Source organism: Lepidochelys kempii, chromosome 10, assembly GCF_965140285.1.
Source record: "Lepidochelys kempii isolate rLepKem1 chromosome 10, rLepKem1.hap1, whole genome shotgun sequence".
In the NCBI taxonomy this organism is placed as follows: Eukaryota; Metazoa; Chordata; order Testudines; family Cheloniidae; genus Lepidochelys; species Lepidochelys kempii.
Window position 1 is genome coordinate 9,269,697 of NC_136389.1, and position 11,280 is coordinate 9,280,976.

Here is an 11,280-nt window from a genome sequence, read left to right on the forward strand (position 1 = left end):
ACTGGGCTCTTCAAGGGAAAGATGTTGATTAAAATGCAAACACAAATTAAATTAACTGGTTCTACGGGGCGGGGGGGAGCAGCATCTGTGTTTTCCATTCAATTACATTAGATTTAAAGGCTCTCTCTTAATGTGGAGAAGCAGTGACTGCCAAGTATTAAGCGATCCTTAAAGCCTTTATCTGGTGCTGGATGCCAGAAAACTGAGGCATAGTGCTTGTGCCATGTAGCCTTCTTTTCCTTGCCACACCGACTCAAAATGAGTGTTACATAAACATAATGTAGACCAGAGCTGCTACTGTAATGATCGTCTACATGTGTAATGACCTACCAGCACCATGTGCGGGCAACATGGCTAGAACTCAGGACTTTCAGCTCCAAAGCCTGGGCTTCTACCATGTTCCCAATAAGTAACTTGGTTAGCTGGTAGCTGTAGTAGGCTCTTATCCTCTATGTGGATCGGCCACCAGAGGGGAATATGTTGCTCATACCTAGTGTGTTACATTTGAATGTAATTTCTGGTGCAGCTGTGCCACACAGGTGGTACCAAACGTAAATAAAACCCATGAGCATGAACCATTAAATAATTCCCTTCCCCTTCACACCGACTCACCTTTCACAGAGTGCAGACATCCTCATTAGTGAGCCCTGTGATCTGAGCGATGGCTATGGATTCTGTGTATGCGTGGCTTCCAGAGACCATGGACCTCCTCGAGGAGTGCCTCTTGGGCTTTATCTTGGAGAGGTTGATGCAGTTCTTCTGGCGACTCCTCAGGTACTCTTTGTAATTCTTGGAGAGCAGCGTGTAAAGGAAAGGGTTAATGCAACTGTTGCTGTGGGCCAGGCAGGTCATGATGAAATTGATGTAGACCATGGTGGTGTTGGTGCGATTCGCTGGCTTGTAGTAGTAGATGCTGAGCAGCTGCCAGAGCCAGAAGGGTATGAAACAAGCCCAGCAGGTGAGGACGATGCTCAATATCATGTACAGGGTGCACCAGTTCATTTCCCTGGTGGTGAAAACAGCAGTCTGAGATCTCTAGTGTGTCCTGGCCAATTTAATGTATAAGTAGCCGATGACAAGCCCAGGGGCCAGGATGCAGGTGTTAAAAAGGATGGTGAGGTTCACTTTGTAGGTCTCCATCTGCCAAGTGGGGTGGCACATGCGCTTGGTCACCCCGCCCTGGTCGCTCAGCCTGAGGTCTATGAAGATCATGGTTGGGAAGGTAAGAAGAAAGGACATCAGGCAGGTGACAGCCCTCCGGTAGTCTCTGGATCTCCCAATAGTGTCTAATGGCTTGACTACAGCTACACCTTGACTACACCTTTCGGTGCTCATGATGGTGAGGATGAAGATGCTGGTGTGCATGGTGAGGAGGTCCAGGCAGAACAAGACCCTGCAACCCACATCTCCAAAGTACCAGTCCTTCACGAAATATGTGCAGACCACGAAGGGGATGGTCGACAGGTACAGGAGATCTGCCAGCACCAGGTTGACAATATAAATGTACATCGAGCCAGTGAACGTCATGGAGAGATTCACGACCACCACCGTGTAGATGCTGCCAACTGTGCCCACCAGGCGCATCACGGCCAGGATGCACCCCAGGAAGGAGGTGACCAAGACATCACTGGTGTCAGCGAGGACTTCAAACGTGGCATTGGCATGATCCATGGCGTTCTTAGGGTGGCAGGGCACAGAAGTGCATTGACCCAGCTCCATCTCTCTGCGATTATGGATTTTTCCAGCCCCAGAGCATAATAATAGATGCACTTAACTGTGAAGATGTCGTGTTGAGACGCTGTCGTCAGACGTGCAGACAGATTCCATACAGCTGAGCAGACAGGGCTGCGTTAGATACAAAGGTCCCTGTCACTATGACAGCATCATTCTGATTTTTTGCCGGTGCCCACAAATTTACAGCCTCTAAAAAAACAATTGCCACTCTCCCTCAGCGTTATGTTTCACCCTGCAGAAGACAGCCTTCAAGGACCACAGATGGAAGTGAAGATAGGAGTCCGTTATCTGCAGACAGCCGTCTTCAAGTCCAAAGGCTAAAACCCCTAATGTATATTAAAGCTGTAGCTGGCAGATAGATGGGGAAGCGATCGCTCTCCTGGAAATAATCCTGAAGCAGCTGCCTGTCCAAGCTGTTTTCCTTCCCCTGAAAATTCAGGCATTTATTTACTCTGATTGCCTTCTAAGTGGTCCTTGTGACCCTGGGGGCTTTTAAGTTGTCAGCAATTGAACTGAAGCTGCGAGCAAGAGTTGCTCTTCTCCTGACCTGTCCAAAGTTCCCTGGCATGTAAAATGACAGATAAACAGTGGCCCGAGTGCTGTGCAATAGGAGCTGATAGCCTCCCAGAGACAGAGAGGGAGAGAGAGATGTGAGGGTGATCTGCTCTCCTTGCAGATGCTAGAATGTAAATTGGAAGCAGTGTTGGTTTAATTCCAAGGCAGATCTTAGCTGCTGTTAACAAAGATAAGGCTGGACCACTGAGGGGTCCCTGCCAGTCCTCAATGAGGTGGGTATTAGGCTCTGGGCTGAGAGCAGAGCTGGGATGATCTGTTCCAGCAGACGCCTCTCTCTCCCCATGCTGGTAAATCCATGCATTTTCCAAGAGCTGGAGCTGGAGAGACGTGGGATCTGCTGCTCTGACAGCCCCCCAAGAGGTGGGATTTGTCCCTTTTCGGAACAGAGGAGAGGAGGTAAAACCAGCATTGACACATTCTTCCCACGCGGATGCATGCACACACCTGGCACCTCCTGCTCCCTTAGCAGCGCTGGGTGTTGGGCTCTGCCTCTTGAAATGTATTTCTACAGGGAGATCTTTGCTCCTTTCTTTCTAGGCTCTTGCACTGTAATTTTAATTTTGCACAGCTCTTCCTTTGTGCTTCAGGGGGGCGCTGAGAGGCTAATTCCGCTGTGCAAGATGCACATACCCTCATTTGATTTGGGCATGGTGGGGGGCTATTTTTAAATCTGCTGCCTCTCAGGATGGAGAGGTATTGAACCTGCAGCTGGAACATGTATTCCAGGAAAAGTGAGCAGAGAAGCATGAAAAGACCAAAAGGAAATGCTGTCTAATGCCTCATTCCTGTAATAGGAGGGCCATAAAAATCAGAAGAAAAGGAATGGCATAACCCTAGCTAACAGTGGCATGAACAAAGTGTGATCACTTACATTTCCACAGTGCATTTTATAACAAAAGATTGCCAGAACAGATTAGATGAAGATCCCCTTCCTTTGTGATGGAGTCACCTCTGGGGTGGAATGCATCAGCTGCTTAGCAGCACACAGCAACAGCATGTAATTGTTTAGGAGAGGAAGCGCAAAATAATAATGCTGGATCTAATTGCCGCGGCTGTTTAAGCACATGGTGTGTCGTTATCCCAGTTTGTATTTTGGCAGGATACTGGGGCTCCCAACTCTGGCGAGACGGTCTGGGGCATCCTGGGGGAGTCCGCCCGAAGGAAGAGAACCCCCTCCCCCTGCAGCAAGTCCCTGACACTGAAATAGTGCTGCTGTTGCTCCACATTAGCACTGGTAAGAAGTGCATTTCTCCCACGTGTATTGATTACGGCATGAAACTTTCAGCCACATCCTACATACAGGCTGAGGCCATCCGATACAACCATGCTTTGGCCATTGTCTCAGTGAGTGCCTTGCACTTCCTATATTATATCAGGGATCCCTAAAAGGTACGTTGCCCTCACTGAGTGTGGCATCTATGTAAGGATGGAAGAGAACCCCAGAAATTCCTTAGTCACTGGTCCGCTACGTAATAAATATTACAATTGTTAAAGCCACAGTGGCAGGTTGGGTTTACAAGACATCCTGGGTACTGATTTAAAGTGCAGCTCTGCTCTGAGGAGTGACAGTAAAAATGGCACCATTGCATCTCCATCGGGTGTGGGTAATTCCAGACCAAACAGTCACTTTAAAGGTAAAAAGATTTGTTTTTCCTTCGCTGCCAGTCTGAGATCTGACAGCCAAGCAAGACTGATTTTCTTTCTCTCTCTCTCTCTCTCTCTCTCTCTTTCTCTCTCTCTCTCATATACTACACCCATCTCTGTAGTATCCGAGCACCTTCCACTTAAAATCAATAGCAATAGCAAAGCCCTTAGTCGACTTCCTGGAGTCCGTAGCACTTTTCCCTTTTTGGAGACAAAACTGCTGGGGGCAGGATTTTCTTTTAGCTGGCCTTCAGAGGTAGAAGCTGTGTCCATGTTGTAACCTTCTCATACACTGTTGCCAGGGAAAGGTGGTGCAGACTGTATCAGGTCCTTGGTGGAATCTGTGCCAACTCCATTACAAAGCTGTAACTCACCAGAACTTAGCAAGCAAGTCTGCTGATGTTGCATGAGAAGGCACAGAACCCAGCTCCTCTCCTCTGGCTGTAGTGGCTCTAAACGGGTGTAAGGCTGCTGCGGTCTCTGGAGTTGATAGTTGTGACTCTGGCTAGGAGCTGGGGGAGAACCAGACTTTTTGTTCTGCAGGAAAATCTGCAACACTCAAACGAGATTTCCAGTCAGAACGAGGGGGGGGGGGGATGGAAATTTCCCATAAAACAAAATTCTGGAAAATAAAGTTAATCTTGGGTCGATTGAAACATTTTGTTCCAATTTCCAACGTTCTTGTCAAAGTGTCAGGCCACATTTACAAGATAATTTTTAAAAAAAAATTCTAAATCAAAAGTTGTTTTGAAATGAAAAATCAAAAACGTTCTGAAAATCTCAGAATGGAGAGCTTAGACCGTATCGATCATTTTTAAAACATTTCCCCCCCGATGAAATTTTGTTGACACCGACACATTTCCACAAAACGTTTTGCTTTCAGCCAATTGGCATTTTCTGACAGGATATCGTTGTCGTGAGCCCAGCTCTGCCAGGATTTGCACAGAGCTGCTGTGTTAGGAGGTCCCAGTTTTCGTCACTTCTCAGTGTTGGAGCTGAACTTCAAGGGGCCTGGTTTGAATCTGCAGCAGATGGATCTCAGCTTTTCCCCCAGGCGCTCCAAGCCACCCAGGGTTTCTTGTAGTTTCCGAGGATTGTGAGCGTGGGGTCATGGTGCAAAATCCCAGACTTTGCTTAGGTACTGCTCAGGGTATGGCTGGTGCTGGGAGAGGGCACTGCGGGTGGGAAGGGTGCCCAGGGCAGGTGCTGGGCAAGGCTTGTGCTTTTGGACAGGGGGTTGCTGCTGGTTGTTTCTCATCTCCAGCCCCACAGCAGGAGCAGCCTCGGGGGATGTCTACACTGCAGCTGCAAGCCCACCTGACTCCCTAGGTGTGAGAAGCCAAGCTGTGATGTCCAGTCGGATGGCTATCTTTAGTGTGCTAGCTTGGACCCCACTAGCCCAGGTTGGTCTATCCAGACTGCAGCATTGACTTATCCTGGTGCAACACTTGGTCTGCACACCAGGGAGGGGCAGGAAGGAGGGCTGGGGAGCTGGCTACTCTGGGAGTGCAGGAGAAGAGACCAGCAGCTGTAGGAAGTGGGGGATGGGGAGGGAGCTATTACTCCCCTGCCCCAACTCCCACAAGGTTTTGCTTTTCCTTCTCACTGGGTGAGGTGTAATCCAGCAGGCAGCCTCTGGTGACCCACCTGCAGGTCCCCCCCTCCCCACTCAGAATTCCTGACCAAGCCCAGGGCTACTGGATAGGAAATTGTTACTGGTTTGAGCGTATCACCCAGGAGCTCCAATCCCAGCCCAGGCCCCATTGCGCTAGGTGCTGTGCAAACGCTGAACAAAGAGACAGACAGTCCTCTGCCCCAAAGAGCTCGCAATCGAAGTCAAAGGTGGAATCATCTGCCAGCAGCTGGATTTTCCATGCATAGACTTTTCTGAACACTGTCTCCTTGCGGGCTCATCCCGTGCTTGGAAGCCAGCAAGAAGCACGTTGACACGTTCTGGCCAGTGGGCTCCACCCCAAAGTAGCAGCCGGGCTCCGTATCCGCAGCTGTAACCGACGGCAGGCCCAGGAGGAGAAGCTTTACATTCTTTCTAACAGCAAATGCCCTGCCCGGTCTCCCAAGTGGGTGGCCGGTCTGTGCATGAAGCGTATTGCAAAGTAACTTTGCCATGCACTGAGTGGAGGCCCTGCTTCTTCCGTAGAAAGGTCTGCAGCTTCTGCTGCTGCCAGGCTCCCTGAAGCAGAGGCATCTCAATAGCCCTGAGGCTCTTCCCTTCTCCTGGGATTTCACCGCTTCAGCCTGCAGGATGCGCTTGGACAAGGGGCTGTGGCCGGAGGGAATTTCTCCTGCGGTGAGTTAATAGGCTCAAGTTTCAGTTATTGTGCAGCAGTCAGAACGTGCCGCTGTCTGCAGTGCGCCGTTGTCGTGTGCTCTAGGCCAGTGGTTCTCAACTGTGGCCCGCTGGGTGCTTGCAGCCCAATCAGCACACAGCTGCGGCCCATGTGACCTCCTCAGGGCCATCCAGGCAGTATATCTATCGCGTGGATGCGGCCCACGTAATGCAGAGAACCGCATATGCGGCCCACAATGGTAAATTGGTGGAGAACCACTCTCCTAGGCAATTAACCTTCCCCGGGCTCAGGCGCTCTGGTGTTTGTTCATTACTGGAGGAGAGCCAGCTTTGTCCACCAACTGGGGCTCTTTGGGTCTGTTCCATCTGTCTGCCACAGGGCTGAACTGAACCCCCTGGCATGAGCTTGGGCTTGTTGTTTGATTTATTCTTTTGCCAGGCCTATCCATGGCTCTAGGTGCGCTAACCGGTGCTGAGCTCTCTGCTCGCTCCAGGGCCGACACCACGGTCACCACTGGCCCCCTTCTCGATGGACTCCGCAAAGGGCCATAAATGGGCCATGAAGAAGGACCTATCCTGCCCCCCAGAGCTGGTCCTGCCTGCTCAGGATTGAGGCACACACATGGGGGGAAGCTAGCACTGCTCACCCTGTCCCCCGATCAGTGGGGAAAGAGGGGATTTAGCTGCCAGTGCTATGAACCTGTTGTTTTTTATGGCTCTGGATGCTTACTGCTCTCCAGTCAAAGTGCAGCTGTCCCATGCTCTAGTCACCCTTGACGACCTTTAAAAATATACGAATAAATAGACCCCTCAGATCAAATCAAACCACATGACAAAACTCTACCTCTCTTAGGTATCTACATGGCCCCCTTATCCGAGTATCTGAGCACCACATAATTGTCAGTATATTTATCCTCGCAATACCCCTGTGAGACAGGGCAGTGCTATTATCCCATTGTACACATGGGGAAACTGAGGCACAGAGCAACTAAGTGACTTGCCCCATGTCTCACTCATGTCCAGATTAACCAACGTGCGCTCGGTGCCCTGGCATGGGGTCCCCACCTCAGGAGGGCCCCCTATCACCAGAAAAAGAAACAACAGTAGTGGCAACAAAGCCCTGAGTGGCACCAGGTCACAATGCCACTCACTCCAATCTCGCCCACACACATCCCCCTGCCGGGACGGAGGGGTGGCTGGGCCAAACCTGAATGAGTGGTGCTGTCATCTGGCACTTGGCCTGCACGCTTCTACCATAACCACTAAACCATCAGGCTCGCACTGAGCCCCATAGCGAAGAACATCTGTGCTTGGCGGGGAGGTGGGACGCTGAATTTTTGCCTCAGGTGGTTATTGTCTTTTATCTCACGTTGGCTATCCAATTGAAGGAAGATGAGGGGGGCCAATTTCCATAGTACACAGCACCTCAAAATTCTTTCATCTGGGCCTGGTCACACAGAGGCTGTAGCAGAGCCGGCAATTGAACCTGGCTTGCCTGTGGTGGGGGGCTAGCACCCTAACCCCTTCCCCACACCATTCTTCTTGTGGGCTATGCACTATGCTCTGAAAGTTAACAGCCGGGGAAGTTACGGACTCTGGAGGGGAAGGAAGTTCCAAAGGAAAGAAGGAAAAAAATAACTAATCCTTGTATAATTTATGAATCTGAGCCTCTTGGGGCAGGGGAAATCATCTGGTTGGCTGGACAGATTTGTTTCTGCAAAGAGGACAAGCCCTTTCCAGGATGAACTTGCCCTGTGAATAGGGTGGGGGAAGGCACACGGGACATGTTGGGTTTGTCAGCATTTGTGGCTCGTACCAGCTCTCGGCTGTCCCTCTCTGCCCTGCCTCAGTGGAATTCTAGCTCCATGTGCCCGCTTGCAGCTCTCACGAACACGCTCAAGGCTTTCTCTTTGAATGAGCGCGACACATCCAACCCTGTGCGGAAATACCCAGCTATAATTCACAGCGTGGCTGGGTGGCGAGAGAGAGGTGGAGCCTTCAGCGAGCGCTGCCCACCCCATTCTGCAGGCGTCCAAGGTGCACTGCCCTCTGCGGGGTTGACCTTCCGGCTGAGGGGTTGGCATTGATTTTTTTCCCCCCCAGTGCCATGGAACTGCATTCTTTGAAATCTTTCCGGGGCTTGACTCCCTAACCTGTCTCGTTGGCAGTGGCTCTGGCCTCAGCAGAAGGGGCTGCCTCTGCTGAATGAGGGATGAATCCTGGCATGTGGCTAGTGCTGGTGTAGCTTAGTTGGGCCTGATGGGGACAACATGGGCTGCTGGTCCCTGCTGCTAGGGAGGGCTGATGTTCAAAGCCGCATTTGTGAAACCCTTTTCCTCGTTTCGGCCCACATCCCCGTCAGCCAAAGGCTGGAGTATGAATCACTGAGCCCTGGCAAAGCTCCTGTAATCCTTCTCTGCTGCAACCGGGCAGCTTAAATCACAGGCTAAACCCTCGCGTTCCCGCAGGCAGAGCCATTGTTCCCAGGCCCCTCTGTTCTGCTGCATTGTTCCTGTAACAGCAGCCACTGGACTTGAGTGTGGCCCAGTCAGTGAAGCCCTGGCCTGTGTCATGTGACTGGGGCCAGGCCATAAAGAGCAGCCTCTCGGCAGACACCTGTATGCCCGGGCCTTGGTCCCAGCTCGATGTATGGCTGGCTGCAGAGCAGAACGGCGCGTATTCATGGGAGACTGGCACGTACAGCAAAGGGGCAAACTCCTGTGGGTCTTTGGCCAGGCACACGCCTGTCAGGCCTTCCCCACCAGCCCCAGCATGGCTGTTTTCCTACCCATGCCCCCTCTGCCATGGCATAAAGCCACCTAGGGGGAAGTATTGTCACTGCATAGTAGCTCACTGCCCAGAGCGGGGAGCTAGCCACATAAAATGAAGTGTAATGCTCATGTATAGGGGTTTCCACCTGCTCAGGGGAAGAGCCAGGAATGACCATGGCTCTTCCCCTGAACTGCCCCCACCAGGCCTGACTGTTGGCTCTCCTCCAGGGGCAGGGATGGGGTCTATCTGAGCAACCCCACCACACCAGTCAGCTGAGCCAAGGCTTTTTAGCAACAGCCCCTCCTAATAGCACCCAAGCAAATAAATATCCCTTGGAGCAAGCAATGGGCATGCTGAAGATGCAAGCTATGTTAGACCCCTGCAGCCACAGCTACAATGTAAGAGCAACCACTCTGTGTCCTCGGTGTTTGATCCAGCATGAGCTGTGTTCCCCAGCAGCAAGAGATATACAGGAGCCTCGACTCTCGGGATGGATGTTTAACGGAGGCATGAAAACGAGATGCCACCGAAAGATGACACCCCCAAAGATCCCGGATCCCTATTGCAGAAAGGAGCGCTCTCAGCCTTATATGGTCAGGTCTGCTCGCATTTTGTTGAGCAGACGGTGGTACAAAGTATGGATGGGGCGGATCGGAGGGGAAAACAGGAGAACCATAAAGAGAAACCCTCCTGGAACAGTCCCATTGAATTGAACAGGAATGAAACCACTGGGGAGATATAGAAATCACTCAAAAAAAAAAAAAAAACCCGAGAGAATTTAATAGACAATAGGACCTCAAGTGCTTTTCTACAGGGTTTTTGATGCAGCCTATAGAATTATGTAGCAGTGATAACATTCTCTATTACTATGTATAGGTTGCTTCAAAAGCCTTATAGAAAGGTGATAATCCTCACTTGAATCCTCTAGGCGCCTTCGCAAGGAGGGGAACAGGAAGTAAGGGTGAAAAGAATGCCCACTGAAAGGCGCCGATGTGATTATAATCTTCTGTGGACAGGCTCATTGAAGCTGAACTGCTGTGAGATGCTTAGGTACCATTGTGACAGGAGTCTTTGAAGTACCATTGAGAGATTCTGCAGGATGCGTCCTTCCCGCAGAGACAGGTAGGGGGCAGTCCAGAGCGGTCCATGCCAGAGCACCGGGCCTGCCTGCCCTGATTTTTGGGGTACATTTAGGTTTTATTCCTGCTCCAACTGGAGCATCTCGGCAGCTCTGATTAGCAGTGAACAGGGTTGCTTTGCCCTTCAGTGCTCATTTAGGGGAATTCTTCAAAGTGCTTTGTAACAAAGGAAGCCTTGCAACAGCCTGGCAAGGTGGGTAAGCACTCGATCCCTGTTTGTAAAATGGGGAAACTAACGCTCACAACCCTATCATAACAAAGAGAGCATCCGTGATCAGCACTAGGATGCAGATCTTGAAGCCAATGCAATAACTCTTTAGTTGCTGGGAAATTATCCAGATGAAGGCTTAAAAAAAAAAAAAATCCACCCTTAAGTGGACATCTTTGGTCCCTGCCCCTGGAGGAGCTACCCTGGGTTTCTAGTGTTTTTGATTCAGCCTGAAGTTCACCATGTACACTCACCTCTGCCCTTTGCCTGTAGGGAGATTATTCACAATGGCAAATTAACCATCGCAAACTGAAACTCCTCAGCTGTTAAACTGTTCCCCTGCTCCTGATGTCAGTGTAACATGGCACAACAAACGTGGCTAAGGAGGATTTTTTTTCTCTCTTGAGTCTATCCAGGGTTTCCCAGTGAAAAAGCAGCCCTGCAGTTTAAATCACTGGTTATGAAATCATGAAGCAGAAACAGGAGAGAAGTGGCCTGGATAGCGTGTCCTGCAGAGATGGATGGATAGATGGACGGACATGAGCATTGCAGAAGAGGCCTTCATTGGTGGGAATTCATTGTGTGGAACTGACCATGTTCTGCCACAGAACAACAGCCAGCACAGAGAGGAGAAGCCAGCATCTATTCCTTCTTGTGCATCATCAACAGGATACTCAGTGAGCTCTAGCGAGTTACCCTTTTGGCAAGCCCTTAGAGGTTGCACAGACATCAAAAAGGACACAGTCAAATGGCAGTGGAGTTGCTGAATTGAGGGCCCGAATTGTCCTGTGGAACTCTTATTACATGTGATGCTGGATGAGATGGAAAGAACCCAGCTTGACCCTCAGATCCCAGGCTGCATTAGCAAGGTTGGCTGTTAAGAGGGAGCAAATCTCTTC

The 11,280-nt window shown here is 50.6% G+C and overlaps 1 pseudogene; it reads right to left on the reverse strand.

Annotated features, from left to right (window-relative positions):
- Positions 1 to 615: 615 nt before the first annotated feature.
- LOC140917991 (urotensin-2 receptor-like) lies at positions 616 to 1,671 on the reverse strand (annotated as a pseudogene).
- Positions 1,672 to 11,280: the final 9,609 nt, after the last annotated feature.